The 20,121-nt window shown below is 41.3% G+C and overlaps 2 non-coding genes across 2 annotated transcripts; one reads left to right on the forward strand and one right to left on the reverse strand.

The window, feature by feature from the left end:
- Nucleotides 1–8,100: 8,100 nt before the first annotated feature.
- On the reverse strand, nucleotides 8,101–8,172 carry Trnaa-cgc (transfer RNA alanine (anticodon CGC)). Its single transcript has one exon. It is a non-coding gene; the product is annotated as a tRNA-Ala (tRNA).
- Nucleotides 8,173–9,486: 1,314 nt separating this feature from the next.
- On the forward strand, nucleotides 9,487–9,558 carry Trnaa-ugc (transfer RNA alanine (anticodon UGC)). Its single transcript has one exon. It is a non-coding gene; the product is annotated as a tRNA-Ala (tRNA).
- The last annotated feature ends 10,563 nt before the right edge of the window (nucleotides 9,559–20,121 follow it).

The raw sequence follows: 20,121 nt of genomic DNA on the forward strand, positions 1-20,121 counted from the left end.
GTAGCGCTTCCTGCCACTTCTTCAGAGAGAACGAGAGAGAGGGGGGGGGAGAAAGAGAGAGAGATTGAGAGAAAGAGAGAGAGATTGGGAGAGAGAGAGAGAGAGAGAGAGAGAGAGAGAGAGAGAGAGAGAGAGAGAGAGAGAGAGAGCTTATTCATCAATGCTAATCAAATATCTACAGCCCTTCTAGTCTGCAGCAGTAGGAAGTCAGCCCAAGCAGGAGTTCTGTTCCCTTCTCTGCAGGGAATTTCTCTCATATAAATCTAGGTCACTGATTCCATCTTAGAAAATAATTTCTGAAAGAGCCTCAGCCACAGTGAAGCAACATTATGAACTCTATGAAGTACTAGGACAGATAGTCACAGAGGCAAAGGACAGTATAGAAGTTAGCACAAAAAATTCTTGAATAGAACAGCAATGGCTTGTGCTATAAGATCGAGAATTGACAAGTGGGACCTCATGAAACTGCAAAGCTTCTGCAAGGCAAAAGACACCATCAATAAGACAAAAAAAAAAAACCCACCAACAGATTGGGAAAGGATCTTTACCTATCCTAAATCAGATAAGGGACTAATATCCAATATATATAAAGAACTCAAGAAGGTGGACTCCAGAAAGTCAAATAACCCCATTAAAAAATGGGGCTCAGAACTGAACAAAGAATTCTCACTTGAAGAATACCGAATGGCAGAGAAGCACCTGAAAAAATGTTCAACATCCTTAATCATCAGGGAAATGCAAATCAAAACAACCCTGAGATTCCACCTCACACCAGTCAGAATGTCTAAGAACAAAAATTCAGGTGACAGCAGATGCTGGCGAGGATGTGGAGAAAGAGGAACACTCCTCCATTGTTGGTGGGATTGCAAGCTCGTACAACCACTCTGGAAATCAGTCTGGCGGTTCCTCAAAAAATTGGACATAGTACTACCGGAGGATCCAGCAATACCTCTCCTGGGCATATATCCAGAAGATGTCCCAACCGGTAAGAAGGACACATGCTCCACTATGTTCATAGCAGCCCTATTTATAATAGCCAGAAGCTGGAAAGAACCCAGATGTCCCTCAACAGAGGAATGGATACAGAAATTATGGTACATTTACACAATGGAGTACTACTCAGCTATTAAAAAGAATGAATTTATGAAATTCCTAGCCAAATGGATGGACCTGGAGGGCATCATCTTGAGTGAGGTAACACAATCACAAAGGAACTCACACAATATGTATTCACTGATAAGTGGATATTAGCCCAAAACTTAGGATACCCAAGATATAAGATACAATTTGCTAAACGCATGAAACTCAAGAAGAATGAAGACCAAAATGTGGACACTGTGCCCCTTCTTAGAATTGGGAACAAAACACCCATGGAAGGAGTTACAGAGGCAACGTTTCGAGCTGTGATGAAAGGATGGACCATCTAGAGACTGCCATATCCAGGGATCCATCCCATAATCAGCTTCTAAACGCGGACACCATTGCATACACTAGCAAGATTTTGCTGAAAGGACCCAAATATAGCTGTCTCTTGTGAGACTATGCAGGGGCCTAGCAAACACAGGAGTGGATGCTCACAGTCAGCTATTGGATGTATCACAGGGCTCCCAATGGAGAAGCTAGAGAAAGTACCCAAGGAGCTAAAGGGATCTGCAACCCTATAGTTGGAACAACATGATGAACTAACCAGTACCCCGGAGCTCTTGTCTCTAGCTGCATATGTATCGAAAGATGGCCTAGTCGGCCATCACTGGAAAGAGAGGCCCATTGGACTTGCAAACTTTATATGCCCCAATATAGGGGAATGCCAGGGCCAAAAGAATGGGAATGGGTGGGTAGGGAAGTGGGGGGGTGATGGGGGACTTTTGGGATAGCATTGGAAATGTAATTGAGGAAAATATGTAATAAAAAATATTAAAAATTAAAAAAAAAGAAGTTAGCACAAGAATTTCATGGGCATTGCTTTTAAAGAGGGAGTGCCCTTAGGTGTCATTAAGATGCTCATATTTGTGAGCCTGTGGAGTGTGAAGTTATATGTCTCAACGCATATCATACTGTAAGGTGTAAAGCAAAGAATAAAATGTACGTGGCATTTAAAACTAAAGTAAAACTGCATGAGATAGCTTTTTTTTAACTCTTAAAGATAGCCCATCTGTGAATGAACTTGTTAGGGAATTTTGCAATGTGTGGTTTGCAGATTTAGGAGAAGGGAGGTGCTAATATGGTAATCCTAAGGCTTACTATATTAAGAAGTCTGCTCCCAATAAGCACGTCAGTTGTTTATGACTTGAAATGTCTTTAGGAAATCATACATCATTATCTCTGTAGGCTACTTGGGTTTAACCAGCTGTGTTTCTAGACTCAGCAAGAAAGGTAATCTAGATATATGGTTTAGGAGATGCTGTCATCTCTTGCTTGGCCTCACTGGTACCTGACTTTTTAATTTGCCTCTTTCCTCCTAGAGAAATGTACAACTTCAGAATGAGGGTAAGCTTTAGTAAGGAAAGCTAGGTAATATGGTAGTGTATTAATAATGTGTGTAACCTATCTATCCACAGACAGCACATGCAGTCACATTAAAGCTACTTGAGGGAATGCACATCTTCTTAGGTAACACTTCTATTCCTTCTCACATCCTTGTCCTCTTAGGTGCCTGTGAAGACCATGGAATGGAGCATTCCCAATCTGCTTCTTCTGCATTTATCTCAACTGAAGTCCTTTTCATTGGCAGCTAGCTACGACTTACCTACTGTGAGAGTGTGTATATGAGTGGGCCAGGGAGTGGCACTGTTAGGAGATGTGGCCTTGTTGAGGTAGGTGTGTCACGGGATTAAATCCTTCACCCTAGCTGCCTGGAAGTCAGTCTTCCACCAGCACCTTCAGATGAAGAGGTAGAACTCACAGCTCCTCCTGCACCATGCCTGCCTGGACACTGCCATGCTCACACCTTGAATGCAATGGACTGAACCTCTGAACATGTAAACCACCCCCAAGTAAATGTTGTCCTTATAAAAGTTGCCTTGGCCATGGTGTCTGTTCACAGCAGTAAAACCCTAACTAAGACACATACCTAATTAGACCAGCAGTGACTCCACAGGAGAGAAGCTAACTGACTGTATAGACATTCAGCTCCATATCGTCCAGAGCAGAAAACATTAACCCTGAGAGACACAGGATCAGACCTGAGCTAACAATCTCATTCAGCACAAGACCCCAGAAGCAATGAACAGGAGACTTACAGCAGCCCCATCACAATACGGTCTTTATGCCACCAGAAATGACATGAGAAGGCAAATATAAACAGGCTTAGCACATGCAATGTAAACAGGAGATCATGTTCTAAACAGACAATATAATCCAAACACAAACAAGTGGCTTCAATATTGGCCAGAAGAGACTATTACCAAATTGTTGTCACCCATATTTTGCTGGGTTATGTCTTATAACCCAGGGTTGTCTACATAGTTTGTCAATGTACAAGCCAGGTCTGAATAAATGCAGCAGAATGAATGTCACAATTAGGTGTGCAGAAATGAAAAGTACTTTACCTGAGGGTAACCAAGATTCATTTTATCCCCTCCCCTTTCTGTTATGACCAATAATTTTACTAATTTTAGCTAATTTTACTCTAGGTCCCTGGTCTATCTAGTCTCTGGTCTTGGTCACCAAAGCAGTGTCAGGTGTAGGTCCCATCTGTTGGAGTGGGACTTATGTCACTTCAGATGTTGGTTGTTGCTCCACAGGACTATGCCACAGATGCCCTAGCATATTTTGCAGGCAGGATCTACCACAATGTAGATCCAAGCCTCTCTGGCTGGACTGATGTTTGCATTTCTCTATTGGTGGCTTGAAGAGTGCTTTTCTGTACCTAAAACCTTCAACCTGCCTGACAACCTAGAGGCAAGTTGTGGGAAAGAGAGAAAAGAACCCCTGGCATTTAATCCTTTACTTAGAATGTTTGGGAAACGCATCTGAGTGCCAGAGAATTCAGTCCAAGTATATTCTCTACAAGATGCCCCTGAATAATCAGACACCATATTCTCTATGATGGGCACCGTTTACACAGTTTGAATTGCTCACTTTACCCTGGGCAGCGATGAAGTGAGTTGTTGAGTACTAGGTCTGTGGTGATCCACAAACGGAACTTCTCTAGTACACCCTTGAAGCTTCCAAGCACACCAGAGATACATGAACTTGGGGATATGTGCTACTCTGTAAAACATCAGCCCTATTCACTAAAATGCAAGAATTTAGTTTTGCTCCCACCTCGTGACTTTCATGAGAACTGCATCAGTGTGAGTCAGGCCTGATGGACTATGGAGGGGAGGGAGAGAACGTAGGCTGGGAACTGGACATGATGGGACCTTCCTTAACTCTTCAGTTTAGGAGATCTTTCACCTGAGTATATTCTGATTGCATATTAAAATTCATGTCTCAGACATATCATGTGTCCAAATATTGGAACCCAATCCTGGTCTAAGGTAAAGATAAAGTATCGACTTGATGAAATTATAGAAGCTACTGTGAGTCTAAGCAGGAACACACACATGCCGGCAACACACTGAACACACAGAAGCAACTCCACTTGTGCACAGAATCTGAACACAATCAATACTGCCACTGTTTATAGAATATATATATATATATATGTACACTCTAGGAAATGTGTGTGTGTGTGTGTGTGTGTATTGCTTCAGCATTTTCAATGTTTCCCTGAGTGAGTGGGTGGAAGTGCTACCTTCCTGGGGCATGAGCCTGTGCAGCTCAAACTCACCTCTCCATGGGAGGATTGTGAAGGAACAATAATGACAATGACACCAGAAAGACCTGGGAATGCAGCACACAAGCTCCACATGTGAAGAACACTAATCTAACACCTGTAAATTCTGGGAATCCCGACTTAATAGAATTGCTCCCAAGTGCCTTGGCCCCTCCATCTGTTTGAGATGGCAGGGTGTTTTTACACATGGAATTCACACTGAACCTCAAAAGTCTGCAGATGAACATGAGGAGGGATATGGTTAACCTATTGAGTAGATAACTATGGTGGAAGAGAACTAACCTGCATCCACATTTCTTTTCACTCTATCTGACTGGGAGACTCTATAGGATGCTGCATTCTTCTCAATGAGCTCCTGCTTCTGGGATGCAGAGGTCAAACCTTTCTATGTCACACTGGATGGTAGTACACAGGGAAATAAACACATGAAATAGAGGAAACCAGGATGAGAAAGCATCTAAATCCCAGAGGGAATGATGGTGTCCTGTCGGAGCAGAATTCTTCAGTGGAAGTTATACAGGATGCCTTTCTCTTCCTAGCTCATCACACAACCCTGAACATACACAGCAATGCCAGGGAATGAAACACAGTGGAAATGAGACCTTTTCCTTTCCTGGTACCCTCCCTGTCTGTGTCCTATACACAGGCTCAGAATGCAACTTTCAGAACCAGGAAATTCTCCAGAGGCATCTGATGAAGATGGAATGAATTTCATTGCTAAATACTAGGACAAGGTCAGCATCAAGCCATAGAATGACAATATGAGGGGATAACTGTGTGATGTGGGGAAATGGGTGCTCTGAATCATCGTGCTCTAAATCATTATGGAGAATAAACAAGCAAGGCACCAAAGGCCAGATCACCATTTAAGACACAGTAATAAAATTATAACACTTCATAGCTATCATCAAAGCAATTAGTGCTTTAACTAACTTTCATGCCTATATTTTTAGTCTCTTCGAAACACCACAGGCATCAGTTAGGAATCAAGGTAATGACATTGGCTAAGTAATGCAGAGGGAAGAGAACACTATGCCACATGTGGTCCTCATATAAGCTTGCATCTGACTGTGATTCCATTAGGTCACTATTTAACCCTTAATGTCCCACATAGAGAATGTTCCTGGAATCCTCAGAGACATCCACTCACACACCAGGATGTGGACAACCACACACCTACAAATGCTGATGCAATACACAGCTCTCAGCTCAAAGGAAAATTTTATTCTGTAGTCAAATATTAGGGAGAAAACATGAGTGAGACAGATGTAGGTTACTACAAATTCCATGGTACAATATGGGTGATGAAGTGTTTATAGTCACAGAACAAATTAGCTACCAATCAATCACTTCTTGTATACATTAATTCAACTATTAAACAGGCCAAAACTATGCTGTTGGCATTAGGTGCTATCTGATAACACTTACAGTCTTTTGTTTGGTAGAAAACAATGGTTTTGTTATGATAATATAATGTGAACTTAAAAGAAAAATTTGTGCCAGTAGGACAGGTCCGACTTTATCTGACAGTGACAAGATTCTAGGTGATTCCAACATAGAGGGGCCAGGGAAGGGGTTCTTCTGAGCTAAAAAAGCACACATAAACTGTAGTTAGGACTGCAACATTCCATTATATCCACACCACTGAAGTTCCAATCAGGCGATCAGTCTTTGCAGACCCAGCTTCTTTCTAGGAATCCCTGTCCCCACACACACAATGGCTCTCCCTCTCTCTACTCTAGTTCCCTGGTATCCAATAAGGTGTTGGTGAGGGGCCAAGAAGTCAAAACACATCCTGTAACAAGTTCACCAATGACTGTTATACACAAGATGCTGAAAGCTACTCAATAATGTTCTTTTAGGGTGAGTCTAGAGAAATAGCCTGTGGACTCATCTCTGGGACATGTCCCTCATTTCCTTCAGTAGACTCAGTAGCCTGTACATGCTCTTAAGGAAGTAGGGGCAACTGCAATGAACATCAAGTAGTCTCCATCATCAAGTAATCCATGCAGATCATTCATGTGCGTCATTGACATTTGGTTTCTGACAGTTCACAGAAAATTGAATATTCGCATCACAGAGAAGGCCACACATAGTACTTGTAGTTTAAAAATAATACCAAGAATACATGAATGAAAAGGTGTCCACTATTTGTGAGCAATCTGGGTGCATATACCTATATTGCCTATACATTAGAAAGGCTCAGAACATTGCTGAGTTACTACATACATAAATGCAGAATGTAACTGTTCATGGGTCTGAGTGTTCATTATTGCTATGATATCTATAGCTGTTCTATAATTATAGTTGTTTCAAAGTTGTTCTACATATTCCATGTAACATGAATAAGTGCTATAATGTTTATTTTACTTGGGTGTCTAATTACAATCTTCATAGATAAATGGATAGAGAAAGTAAAGCAAGAAACAGGGCAACATCACAGAAGAAGATTGCGTAAAGAGAGACCTCCATAAAGACCTAAGATGTCTGAGCCAGAATGGTATTGGAATCAAGGTTGACAAGTCAGGAAAGACAGAAATCAACAGTCATACTGACACTCACACATGTACAAACACCTCCCAACTTGTATGCAATATTTCTCTGTGCATCCCATGCTGGAATCAAACTTGTGCAGTAAGGATTATGTGTCAGAAAATAGGACTAAGGTAAGCATATATGCATACCTACAAATCTATATTGGGGGTTGGAGGATGGCTCAGTGGTTAAGAGTACTGCATGCTCTTCTCAGAGGTCCTGAGTTCAATTCCCAGCAACCACCTGGTGGTTCACCCCTTCTATAAGGGGATCTGGTTCACTCTTCTGGAATAGTGGTGTACATGAAGAAAGAGCACTCACATAAAATAAACTAATAAATATTTAAAAACAAACATAAGTTAAAATCTATGAATCATATACCGATCTTTGTGTATGCTTAGAGAATTTCTAACAGAATGTACAAAGGAAAATCTCTGTCACTGGACTCCAGGTGAAGATTTCACAGACAAGACACCAAATATAAACCAAAACTGGTGAATTAGAGAAGGTGAAATCATTAAAAAAAATAAAAACTACCATAGCTTTAAAAAAACAAAAAGAAAACAAAAAACACAAAAAAAACTTGCATGAGGCATGACCAGGGTGGACTCACCAGACTATGCAGGTCTCCATGGAAATATCGTCAAAGTTATAGAAGAACATTGTTGTCACGGTCATAAATGAGCCCTTTTATTATCCTCACGATCCTATGGAGGTATCCATGGAAATGTGTTCTAGGTTATGACGCTCTATGTCGCAAGAGAACTGGAAGAAAAGGAAAGCTGTGGAGATGCCGGGAATTGAACCCAGGACCCCATACATGCGAAGCATGTGCTCTACCTCTGAGCTACATCCCCAGGCCTGGTCGTGGTCTGATTACAGCCTATATGAAGATACAATGAGTGAAGCAACCTCTATAGAGCCTCAAAGGACCTGTAGCACATCTTTCTGTATGATTTATGGCCTCTAGTTTGGTATTTTTATTGGATCTTATGTTATTTACTCTATGAGAAAACAATCTATCTTCGTTGGAAAGAAAATGATATTAATAAGAAGAAATTTGGTGCTCTGAAAAACATGACAGACCTACTATGAATTGAGGGTATCATGTCAAATTAATCATAATGTGTTTCTGCAGGGTTAGAAAGGTCATACCAAGGTGGCGTTAGAGGTTGGGTAGATGGCATTGCAAGGTTGGTACAGTGAGGCTGGGGCTGCCTTTAGCCCCGTGTGCCTCCCTTCAGGGCTGCCTACCAGGAGGAGCTCTCTGAGTCCCAGACCCCACGGCTGCTCGAATGCAGGATAAAATTATTTCTTCAGCAAAAATTTACATTTATAAAGGTACCAATGCAGGGACCCCAGTCTCCAAACGCAGAATAAGAGGATGTTTGAAGCTATGACGCCTGTCACAGCAATCTCCTCTCTGAGATGTCCTTCCTTTTGTGGCCCTGTGCTATCCAAACAGATAGCTTTAATGCCATCAGCATAACTCCGCACCCTGGATGTCAGTGACTCATCTGCCAAATGAAAAGACTGTGAATGCAGTAGTGAAAGAAAAGGCTTCACAGGAGTTCTTATGAGCTAGGGGGAGGACAAAAGACTGGTTCCTTCAGGGACCGGATCACGGCACTTCTGTATGCTTGTCCCCATGACACTGACTGATCTCAAGGGTTATTCTTCCTTGGTACCTTTATAAATGTAAATTTTTGCTGAAGAAATAATTTTATACTTCATTCCAGCTGTCGTGGGGGCTGGGACTCAGAGAGCTCCTGGTAGGCAGCCCTGAAGGGAGGCTCACAGTGCTAAAGGCGGTCCCAGCCTCACTGTACCAACCTTGCAATGCCATCTTCCCAACCTCTGCCCCACCTTGGTATGACCTTCCTAACCCTGTAGAATCACATTATAATAAATTGGACATAATACCCTCAATGTATAGTAAGGCTGTGATGTTTTCCAGAGCACAACATTTCTTGTTATTGATATCACTTAATCTCCATTGAAAATAGATTTTTTTTTCTCATAGAGCAAATAATCTAAACATCGCATCAAAATACTAAACTAGAAGTGATAAATCATACTCAAAGATGTGTTGCGAATCCTTTCAGGCTCTGTAAATGCTATTACATTCATTGTATCTTGATATAGGCTGTAATCAGACCACTGCTCGAGCTGGGGATGTAGCTCAGTGGTAGAGCACATGCTTTGCATGTATGGGGTCCCGGGTTCAATTCCCGGCATCTCCAGAGCTTTTTTCTTTTCTTCCGGGTCTCGTGCGACTTAGAGTGTCATAACCTAGAACACATTTCCATGGATACCTCCATAGGATCGTGAGGATAATAAAAGGGCTCATCTATGACCATGACAACAATGTTCCTCTATAACTTTGACGATATTTCCATGGAGACCTGCATAGTCTGGTGAGTCCAGCCTGGTCATGCCTCAAGCAAGTTTTTTTTAAATACATTTTATTAGGTATTTTCCTCATTTACATTTCCAATGCTATAACAAAAGTCACCCATACCCTCCCCCCACTCCCCTACCCACCCACTCCCACTTCTTGGCCCTGGCATTCTCCTGTACTGGCACATATAAAGTTTGCAAGTCCAATGGGCCTCTGTTTCCACTGATGGCCAACTAGGTCATCTTTGCATATGCAGCTATAGTCAAGAGCTCCGGGGTACTGGTTAGTTCATAATGTTGTTCTACCTATAAGGTTGCAGATCCCTTTAGCTCCTTGGGTACTTTCTCTGGCTCCTCCATTGGGGGCCCTGTGATCCATCCAATAGCTGACTGTGAGCATCCACTTCTGTGTTTGCTAGGCCCCAGCACATTCTCACAAGAGACAGCTATATTTGGGTCCTTTCAGCAAAATCTTGCTAGTGTATGCAATGATGTCAGCGTTTGGAAGCTGATTATGGGATGGATCCCTGGATACAGCAGTCTCTAGATGGTCCATCCTTTCATCACAGCTCAAAACATTGTCTCTGTAACTCCTTCCATGGGTGTTTTGTTCCCAATTCTAAGAAGGGGCATATTGTCCACATTTTGGTCTTCATTCTTCTTGAGTTTCATGCGTTTAGCAAATTGTATCTTATATCTTGGGTATCCTAAGTTTTGGGCTAATATCCACTTATCAGTGAATACATATTGTGTGAGTTCCTTTGTGATTGTGTTACCTCACTCAAGATGATGCCCTCCAGATCCATCCACTTGGCTAGGAATTTCATAAATTCATTCCTTTTAATAGCTGAGTAGTACTCCATTGTGTAAATGTACCATAATTTCTGTATCCATTCCTCTGTTGAGGGACATCTGGGCTCTTTCCAGCTTCTGGCTATTATAAATAGGGCTGCTATGAACATAGTGGAGCATGTGTCCTTCTTACTGGTTGGGACATATTCTGGATATATGCCCAGGAGAGGTATTGCTGGATCCTCCGGTAGTACTATGTCCAATTTTCTGAGGAACCGCCAGACTGATTTCCAGAGTGGTTGTACAAGCTTGCAATCCCACCAACAATGGAGGAGTGTTCCTCTTTCTCCACATCCTCGCCAGCATCTGCTGTCACCTGAATTTTTGATCTTAGACATTCTGACTGGTGTGAGGTGGAATCTCAGGGTTGTTTTGATTTGCATTTCCCTGATGATTAAGGATGTTGAACATTTTTTCAGGTGCTTCTCTGACATTCGGTATTCCTCAGGTGAGAATTCTTTGTTCAGTTCTGAGTCCCATTTTTTAATGGGGTTATTTGACTTTCTGGAGTCCACCTTCTTGAGTTCTTTATATATATTGGATATTAGTCCCTTATCTGATTTAGGATAGGTAAAGATCTTTTCCCAATCTGTTGGTGGTTTTTTTTGTCTTATTGATGGTGTCTTTTGCCTTGCAGAAGCTTTGCAGTTTCATTAGGTCCCACTTGTCAATTCTCAATCTTACAGCACAAGCCATTGCTGTTCTATTCAAGAATTTTTCCCCTGTGCCCATATCTTCAAGGCTTTTCCCCACTTTCTCCTCTATAAGTTTCAGTGTCTCTGGTTTTATGTGAAGTTCCTTGATCCACTTAGACTTCACCTTAGTACAAGGAGATAGGAATGGATCGATTCGCATTCTTCTACATGATAACAACCAGTTGTGCCAGCACCATTTGTTGAAAATGCTGTCTTTCTTCCACTGGATGGTTTTAGCTCCCTTGTCGAAGATCAAATGACCATAGGTGTGTGGGTTCATATCTGGGTCTTCAATTCTATTCCATTGGTCTATTTGTCTGTCACTATACCAGTACCACGCAGTTTTTATCACAATTGCTCTGTAGTAAAGCTTTAGGTCAGGCATGGTGATTCCACCAGAGGTTCTTTTATCCTTGAGAAGATTTTTTGCTATCCTAGTTTTTTTGTTATTCCAGATGAATTTGCAGATTGCACTTTCTAATTCGTTGAAGAATTGAGTTGGAATTTTGATGGGGATTGCATTGAATCTGTAGATTGCTTTTGGCAAGATAGCCATTTTTAAAATGTTGATCCTGCCAATCCATGAGCATGGGAGATCTTTCCACCTTCTGAGATCTTCCAGAATTTCTTTCTTCAGAGACTTGAAGTTTTTATTATACAGATCTTTCACTTCCTTAGTTAGAGTCACGCCAAGATATTTTATATTATTTGTGACTATTGAGAAGGGTGTTGTTTCCCTAATTTCTTTCTCAGCCTGTTTATTCTTTGTGTAGAGAAAAGCCATTGATTTGTTTGAGTTAATTTTATATCCAGCTACTTCACCGAAGCTGTTTATTAGGTTTAGGAGTTCTCTGTTGGAATTTTTAGGGTCACTTATATATAATATCATATCATCTGCAAAAAGTGATATTTTGACTTCGTCTTTTCCAATTTGTATCCCTTTGATCTCCTTTGGTTGTCGAATTGCTCTGGCTAGGACTTCAAGTACAATGTTGAATAGGTAGGGAGAAAGTGGACAGCCTTGTCTAGTCCCTGATTTTAGAGGGATTGCTTCAAGCTTCTCACCATTTACTTTGATGTTGGCTACTGGTTTGCTGTAGATTGCTTTTATCATGTTTAGGTATGGGCCTTGAATTCCTGATCTTTCCAAGACTTTTATCATGAATGGGTGTTGGATCTTGTCAAATGCTTTTTCCGCATCTAAGGAGATGACCATGTGGTTTTTGTCTTTGAGTTTGTTTATATACTGGATTACATTGATGGATTTCCGTATATTGAACCATCATGCATCCCTGGGATGAAACCTACTTGGTCAGGATGGATGATTGTTTTGATGTGTTCTTGGATTCGGTTAGCAAGAACTTTATTGAGGATTTTTGCATCAATATTCATAAGGGATATTGGTCTGAAGTTTTCTATCTTTGTTGGGTCTTTTTGTGGTTTAGGTATCAGAGTAATTGTGGCTTCATAGAATGAGTTGGGTAGAGTACCTTCTGTTTCTATTTTGTGGAATAGTTTGTGAAGAACTGGGATTAGATCTTCTTCGAAGGTCTGATAGAACTCTGCACTAAACCCATCTGGTCCTGGGCTTTATTTAGTTGGGAGACTATTAATGACTGCTTCTATTTCTTTGGGGGATATAGGGCTGTTTAGATCATTAACCTGATCTTGATTCAACTTTGGTACCTGGTATCTGTCTAGGAATTTCTCCATTTCATCCAGGTTCTCCAGTTTTGTTGAGTATAGCCTTTGGTAGAAGGATCTGATGGTGTTTTGGATGTCTTCAGGATCTGTTGTTATGTCTCCTTTTTCATTTCTGATTTTGTTAATTAGAATGCTTTCCCTTTGCCCTCTAGTGAGTCTGGCTAAGGGTCTATCTATCTTGTTGATTTTCTCAAAGAACCAGCTCCTTGATTGGTTGATTCTTTGAATAGTTCTTCTTGTTTCCACTTGATTGATTTCGCCCCTGAGTTTTATTATTTCCTGCTGTCTACTCCTCTTTGGTGAGTTTGCTTCCTTTTGTTCTAGTGCTTTTAGGTGTGTTGTCAAGCTGCTAATGTGTGCTCTCTCTAGTTTCTTTTTGGAGGCACTCGGAGCTATGAGTTTTCCTCTTAGAAATGCTTTCATTGCGTCCCATAAGTTTGGGTATGTTGTGGCTTCATTTTCATTGAACTGTAAAAAGTCCTTAATTTCTTTCTTTATTCCTTCCTTGACCAAGGTATCATTGAGAAGAGTGTTGTTCAGTTTCCACGTGAAGGTTGGCTTTCTATTATTTATTTTGTTATTGAAGATCAGCCTTAGTCTATGGTGATCTGATAGGATGCCTGGGACAATTTCAATATTTTTTTATCTGTTGAGGCCTATTTTGTGACCAATTACATGGTCAATTTTGGAGAAGGTACCATGAGGTGCTGAGAAGAAGGTATATCCTTTTGTTTTAGGGTAAAATATTCTGTAGTTATCTGCCAGATCCATTTGATTCAAAAGTTCCATTAGTTTCACTGTGTCCCTGTTTAGTTTCTGTTTCCACGATCTGTCCATTGGTGAAAGTGGTGTGTTGAAGTCTCCCACTATTATAGTATGAGGTGCAATGTGTGCTTTGAGATTTACTAAAGTTTCTTTAATGAATGTGGCTGCCTTTATATTTGGAGCATAGATATACAGGATTGATAGTTCCTCTTGGAGGATTTTACCTTTGATGAGTATGAAGTGTCCCCCCCTGTCTTTTTTAATGACTTTGGGTTGGAAGTCAATCTTATCAGATATTAGAATGGCTACTCCAGCTTGTTTCTTCATACCATTTGCTTGGAAAATTGTTTTCCAGCCTTTCATTCTGAGGTAGTGTCTATCTTTTTCTCTGAGATGAGTTTCCTGCAAGCAGCAAAATGTTGGGTCTTGTTTGTGTAGCCAGTTTGTTAGTGTATGTCTTTTTATCGGGGAGTTGAGTCCATTGATATTAAGAGATATTAAGGAAAAGTAATTGTTGTTTCCTGTTATTTTTGTTGTTAAAGTTGGCATTCTGTTCTTGTGGCTGTCTTCTTTTAGGTTCGTTGAGGGATTACCTTCTTGTTGTTTTTAGGGCGTGGTTCCTGTCCTTGTATTGGTTTTTTTCTGTTATTATCCTTTGAAGGGCTGGATTCTTGGAGAGATAATGTGTGAATTTGGTTTTGTCGTGGAATACTTTGGTTTCTCCATCTATGGTAATTGAGAGTTTGGCTGGGTATAGTAGCCTGGGCTGGAATTTGTGTTCTTTTAGTGTCTGTATAACATCTGTCCAGGATCTTCTGGCTTTCATAGTCTCTGGTGAAAAATCTGGTGTAATTCTGATAGGCTTGCCTTTATATGTTACTTGGCCTTTTTCTCTTACTGCTTTTAGTATTCTATCTTTATTTAGTGCATTTGTTGTTCTGATTATTATGTGTCGGGCGGTATTTCTTTCCTGGTCCAGCCTATTTGGAGTTCTGTAGGCCTCTTGTATGTTCATGGGCATCTCTTTCTTTAGATTTGGGAAGTTTTCTTCTATAATTTTGTTGAAGATGTTTGCTTGTCCTTTGAGTTGAAAATCTTCATTCTCATCCACTCCTATTATCTGTAGGTTTGGTCTTCTCATTGAGTCCTGTATTTCCTGGATGTTTTGAGTTAGGATCTTTTTGCATTTTCCATTTTCCTTGATTGTTGTGCCAATGTTCTCTATGGAATCTTCTGCACCTGAGATTCTCTCTTCCATCTCTTGTATTCTGTTGCTGATGCTCGCATCTATGGTTCCAGATTTCTTTCCTAGGGTTTCTATCTCCAGTGTTGCCTCATTTTGGGTTTTCTTTATTGTGTCTACTTCCCTCTTTAGGTCTAGTATGGTTTTGTTCATTTCCATCCTGTGATTGGATGTGTTGTCCTGTTTTTCTTTAAGGACTTGTAACTCTTTAGCCATGTTCTCCTGTAGTTCTTTAAGTGAGTTATTAAAGTCCTTCTTGATGTCCTCTACCATCATCATGAGATATGCTTTTAAATCCAGGTCTAGCTTTTCAGGTGTGTTGGGGTGCCCTGGACTGGGTGAAGTGGGAGTGCTGGGTTCTGATGATGGTGAGTGGTCTTGGTTTCTGTTAGTAAGATTCTTACGTTTACCTCTCGCCATCTGGTAATCTCTGGAGTTGTTATAGTTGTCTCTGTTCAGAGGTTGTTCTTCTGGTGATTCTGAGTACCGTCTGTCAGCAGACCTGGGAGACAGGCTCTCTCCTCTGAGTTTCAGTGGTTAGAGCACTCTCTGCTGACAAGCTTTCCTCTTAAAGGGAAGGTGTACAGATATCTGGTGTTTGGACCTTCTCCTGGCCAAAGAAGAAGGCGGAAAACAGGACCTTTCCCAGATGCTGTGTTGCTTTGGCAGGTCACAGAAGCTGTCAGCTTCTGTGGTGCACACTCTCACCTGTGCAGACTAAGTTCCTAAGTTCGGTGGAGTACTGGATCCAAGATGTGCTCCCTGCTCCTGAGGCAGAGGGCTCCTGTGCAGGGCAAATCACTGTCTTCTAGCTGGGAGGGTGCCGATGTCTGCGGCCCCAAAAGGGTGCTGCCTCAGCCGCTCTGTGGCTCCCGCCTGTCCCAGAAGTTGTCTGCCTCTGTGTTCCTCACTCTCACCTGTGCAGACTAAGTTCAGCGGAGTCCCGGAGCCAAGATGGCGCTCCCTGCAGGGCGGACCTCTGTCCTCCAGCTGGGAGGGTGCCGGATGTCTGCGGCCCCAAAAGGGTGCTGCCTCAGCCGCTCTGTGGCTCCCGCCTGTCCCAGAAGCTGTCAGCCTCTGTGGTCCTCACTCTCACCTGTGCAGACTAAGTTTGGCGGAGTCCTGGAGCCAAGATGGTGCTCCCTGCAGCTCGAACCTCTGTCCTCTGGCTGGGAGGGTGCCGGAGTGGCTTCATTTTCATTAAACTCCAAAAAGTCCTTAATTTCTTTCTTTATTCCTTCCTTGACCAAGGTATCACTGAGGAGAGTGTTGTTCAGTTTCCACATGAATGTTGGCTTTTCTATTATTTATTTTGTTATTGAAGATCAGCCTTAGTCTATGGTGATCTGATAGGATGCATGGGACGATTTCAAGATTTTTGTATCTGTTGAGGCTTGTTTTGTGTCCAATTATGTGGTCAATTTTGGAGAAGGTACCATGAGGTGCTGAGAAGAAGGTATATCCTTTTGTTTTAGGATAAAATGTTCTGTAGATATCTATTAGATCCATTTGTTTCATAACTTCTGTTAGTTTCACTGTGTCCCTGTTTAGTTTCTGTTTCCATGATCTGTCCATTGGTGAAAGTGGTGTGTTGAAGTCCCCCACTATTATTGTGTGAGGTGCAATGTGTGCTTTGAGCTTTACTAAAGGTTCTTTAATGAATGTGGCTGCCCTTGTATTTGGAGCATAGATATTCAGAATTGAGAGTTCCTCTTGGAAGATTTTACCTTTGATGAGTATGAAGTGCCCCTCCTTGTCTTTTTTGAATACCATGGGTTGGAAGTCGATTTTATTAGATATTAGAATGGCTACTCCAGCTTGTTTCTTCAGACCATTGCTTGGAAAATTGTTTTCCAGCCTTTCACTCTGTGGTAGTGTGTATCTTTTTCCCTGAGATAGGTTTCCTGTAAGCAGCAAGATGTTGGGTCCTGTTTGTGTAGTCAGTCTATTAGTCTATGTCTTTTATTGGGGAGTTGAGTCCATTGATATTAAGAGATATTAAGGAAAAGTAATTGTTGCTTCCTATATTTGTTGTTGTTAAAGTTGGCATTCGGTTCTTGTGGCTGTCTTATTTTAGGTTTGTTGAGGGATTACCTTCTTGCTTTTTCTAGGACGTGGTTTCCATCCTTGTATTGGTTTTTTTCTGTTATTCCTTTGAAGGGCTGGATTCGTGGAAAGATAATGTGTGAATCTGGTTCTTTCCTGGAATACTTTTGTTTCTCCATCTAAGGTTATTGAAATTTTGGCTGGTTAGACTATCCTGGGTTGGCATTTGTGTTCTCTTAGTTTCTGTATAACATCTGTCCAAGCTCTTCTGGCTTTCATAGTCTCTGGTGAAAAATCTGGTGTAATTCTGATAGGCTTGCCTTTATATGTTACTTGACCCTTTTCCCTTACTGCTTTGAATATTCTATTTTTATTTAGAGCATTTGTTGTTCTGATTATTATGTGTCAGTAGGAATTTCTTTTCTGGTCCAGTCTATTTGGAGTTCTGTAGGCTTCTTGTATGTTCATGGGCATCTCTTTCTTTAGATTTGGGAAGTTTTATTCTATAATTTTGTTGAAGATATTTGCTGGCCCTTTAAGTTGAAAATCTTCATTCTCATCTTCTCCTATTATCCGTAGGTTTGGTCTTCTCATTGTGTCCTGGATTTCCTGGATGTTTTGAGTTAGGATGTTTTTGCGTTTTGTATTTTCTTTGATGGTTGTGCCTATGTGCTCTATGGAATCTTCTGCACCTGATACTCTCCCTTCCATCTCTTGTATTCTGTTGCTGATGCTTCCATCTATGGTTGCAGATTTCTTTCCTAGTGTTTCTATCTCCAGCTTTGCCTCAATTTGGGTTTTCTTTATGGTGTCTACTTCCCTTTTTAGATCTAGTATGATTTTTTTCATTTCTATCACCTGTTTGGATGTGTGTTCCTGTTCTTCTTTAAGGACTTGTAACACTTTAGCAGTGTTCCTCTATATTTCTTTAAGTGAGTTATTAAAATTCCTCTTGATGTTCTCTACCATCATCATGAGATATTTACCTGAGGGTACCCAAAGGTTCATTTTATCCCCTCCCCCTTTCTATTATGACAGATAGTATCTAGTTTTACTCTATGTCCCTGGACTATCTGGTCTCTGGACTTGGAAACCAAAGCAGTGTCAGGTGTAGGTGCCATCTGTTGGAGTGGGCCTTATGTCACTTCAGATGTTGGTTGTTGACTCCCATAGGACTATGTCACAGATGCCCTAGCATATTTTGCAGGCAAGGCCACAATGTCGATCCAAGCATCTGTGGCTGGACTGATGTTTGCATTTCTCTATTGGTGGCTTGCAGAGTATTTTCTGTACCTAAAACCTTCATGGTGCCTGACAACCTACAGGCAAGTTCTGGGAAAGAAAGAAAAGAACCCCTGGCAATTAATCCTTTACTTAGAATGCTTGGGAAACACATCTGAGTGCCAGAGAATTCAGTTCAAGTACAATACTATATTCTCTACAAAATGCCCCTGAATAATCAGACACCATATTATCTATGAAGGAGCACTGTATACACAGTTTGAATTGCTCACTTTACCCTGAGCAGTGATGAAGTGAGTTGTTGAGTACTAGATCTGTGGTGATCCACAAACGGAACTTCTCTATTACACCCTTGAAGCTTCTACTCACACCAGAGATACATGAACTTGGGGATATTTGCTACTCTGTAAAACATCAGCCATATTCACTAAAATGTAAGAATTTAGTTTTGCTCCCACCTTGTGGCTTTCATGAGAACTGCATCAGTGTGAGTCAGGCCTGATGGACTATGGAGGGGAGGGAGAGAACATAGGCTGGGAACTGGAGTTGATGGGACCTTCCTTAACTCTTCAGTTTGGGAGATCTTTCACCTGAGTATATTCTGATTGCATATAAAAATTTATGTCTCAGACATATCCACTATACACCCGAGATTGGAACCCAATCCTGGCCTAAGGTGAATATAAAGTATAGACTTGATGAAATAATAGAAGCTACTATGAGTCTAAGCAGGAACACACAAATGCAGGCAACACACTCAACACACAGAAGCAAATCCACTTTTGCACATAACTCATTTGCTTCATGAATCTGAACACAACCAATACTGCCACTGTTTATAGAAAATACATACATATACAAACTCTAGGAAGTGTGTGTGTGTGTGTGTGTGTGTGTGTGTGTGTGTGTGTACGCACGTTGCATGTGGCAAGAGGCAGAAGAGTGCCTCCATTTTTGCACCCCAGGTGCCATTTGCCTTAGACGAGGTTTGTCGCTGGCCTGGAACACCCCAGGTAGGTTAGGCTGGCTGCTTAGGGAGCCTCATTAATTTGGGTCTCTACATTCACAGGCAAGCATGTGCCATTCTTTTCTTCCTGGGGAAGGAACTGAGGTCCTCCTGCTCATTAGGTATTCATTTTACTGATTGGGCCACACCCCTGCCTTATTCTTTCATCAACCAGAGAACAAGTATTTTTATACTTCCTACCTGGATACAAAATTTCAAACAACACTCAGAAGCACATATGACCATAAGTAAGCTGATATCAGTCACTGGCCTGAATTCTACCCCTAGCTCAAAGGAATGCCTGCACTGGAATGACCTGACAATGAGCTTTCTGTCGCACATAATTGTATAAGTTGTGTCACATGGATAATTTTCAGCACATCTTGCATTCTGTGGTGATAAAATCACTATTCAACTTAGTATATGCTAATTTTTAATGTGTGTGGTACCACAGGGTACTTTCTCACATAGGTCCTCATCTGCACAGAACATGTGCCTCTGGTCAGAAGGAAGGGAAGACAAAGGAACTGACTTATCTATCATGTCCCACGTGATCTTGTCACTAGTGATCTGGTAACATACTTACAGGACTCCACGTGACACCTGTTCTTGTCTGGAGCTGATGTGGATGGTGAGTCCACAGATTTCTCTCAGGTTACACTAGGAGGTAGAGAAAGGGAAAACAAGAATGTGGAAGAGATCATGAATCTCACATGAAGAGCAAGGAAGGTGAAGCCTGTCTACATTCAGTTAAGTGTAAGCTCTACACATGTCTCCTCTTTGTGCATCTCACAGACCCTTGACACACACACACACAGATACACACCCAACACACAGACACATTTTTGTAAAT

The sequence above is a fragment of the Mus caroli genome, unplaced genomic scaffold (genome assembly GCF_978045245.1).
Source record: "Mus caroli unplaced genomic scaffold, Mus_caroli_1 scaffold_5, whole genome shotgun sequence".
Classification (NCBI taxonomy): domain Eukaryota; kingdom Metazoa; phylum Chordata; class Mammalia; order Rodentia; family Muridae; genus Mus; species Mus caroli.